Here is a 1,782-nt window from a genome sequence, read left to right as displayed (position 1 = left end):
CAGTTGGGACTGAGCCAGCTGATATTAACTTGCACTGACAAGGGGCAGGCTTGCTTTCTAATTACTGAGAGAGTTTACTGAAAATCTGGTGAAAATTTCATGTCATTAGCACCTCTAGTAATATATTTACTGAGAAAAATGTTGACGTGTTCAATACTTATTTTACCCGCTGTATTTTAAATGTTTATTTCTTTTAATTTTGATAATTACAAAAGACAACTAATGAAAATCCCAAATTCAGTATGTCAGAAAATTAGAATGTTGTGAAAAGGTTCAATATTAAAGACAGCTGGTGTCAGCAGCTAATTAACTCAGAACACCTGCAAAGGCCTTTAAATGTCTAGTTCTGTAGGCGACACAATCAGGAGGAAGACTGCTGACTTGACAGTTGTCCAAAAGACGACCAAAAAGGTCATTAACGAGTGAGAAATGAAATAATCCACCTCGTTTAAGCTAATCACTAAAACTGCTTGCTATCATACGCCAAACCACATCCACTCTCACTCGAGGCACGCAATGGTACATCGACCCTCATTGGCTAAAGCCTGTGCCGTTGGGCTGTTCCTGGGCTGAAAAAATTGCGCTGAATGAGCAGCAAACCAAGGGGGCGGGACAAGGCATCTGTCAATCATTCTGGACCTGAAAGATATTAAATGAACGAGGCTGTGAAAATTTAGCCCTTTGGCAAGAATTGTCTCCAGACTGTTTGGCATCAGGCTTGTTGTAAATTTTTTGAAATGTGATACAATATTTTATTCATGTTTATTAGGTTTTTTAACATTTCTGTTGTCAACAATGGGAAGGACGTTGTCCTTTTAGACCACTTATTCCAGAAATCAATGTATATTTATTTATGGTGATGGYTCCAGARCTAATTTACTAAACATCGAGTTCGATTGGTTCAACTCATWCATTGTGCAGAACATAAAAACGAATACAAAACATCATTTAATTGTCACATATTATAGCTTTTCAACCTCAACTTTTGATGTTTATCCATAACTGGAACCCACCACCATCATCATYCCCAAAATGCATTGCATCAGTAACAAAATGGTAACATGCTTAAAAAATGTAACTAGGAAACTTTAAGTTCCTATGAAAATGCAGTGTGAATGCTTAATGCTGAAACATTTTTGCTGAATAGCTACAAAAGTTTAAACTAGCCTAAAATAACACAAAAAATAGCTGAAATAACTGATGTTAGCCCTAAGAAACAAAATGAGCATATTTGCTGAGTTACGCAGAAGTTGAAATTATCACAAAAACGTGAATTTAGCTGTAAGAAGCTAAAAACTAAGAAAACAGCTGAAATTAGCAGAAAACAGCTAAAAGAAGCATAAAAAGCCTGAAATTTTATAAAGAAGGTGAATAAACACAAAACGTTGCAATTAGCAGAATAATAATGGAAAAGAAAAAAAGCTAAAATCAGTAAAATAGAAGCAGATAGAAACTGAAATTATCACAAAAAAGTTGGAAAAACAGAATTAGAACAAAACTTAAAAAGTAAAGATTAATAAACATTTTGAAGTGTTTTTAGGGAGGCTGAAGACAGCTTCTACTAATGTTTAATGAAAGTAAACATGGGCAAAAAAGCCAAATATCTCAAAAAAGTATAAATTGCTGAAGAACCAAGTCATAGTGGGAATGTCCTGATGGAGCTGTTTTCACATATAAAATGGAAAAGCAGCACAAAAATTGCGAAACAAGATACAGCGGGTAAAATAAGTATTGAACACGTCACCATTTTTCTCAGTAAATATATTACTAGAGGTGCTAATG

This window comes from Austrofundulus limnaeus, unplaced genomic scaffold (assembly GCF_001266775.1).
Source record: "Austrofundulus limnaeus strain Quisiro unplaced genomic scaffold, Austrofundulus_limnaeus-1.0 Scaffold42, whole genome shotgun sequence".
In the NCBI taxonomy this organism is placed as follows: Eukaryota; Metazoa; Chordata; class Actinopteri; order Cyprinodontiformes; family Rivulidae; genus Austrofundulus; species Austrofundulus limnaeus.
The sequence above is the reverse complement of the archived record's forward strand: the minus strand, read 5'-3'. Positions refer to the sequence as shown.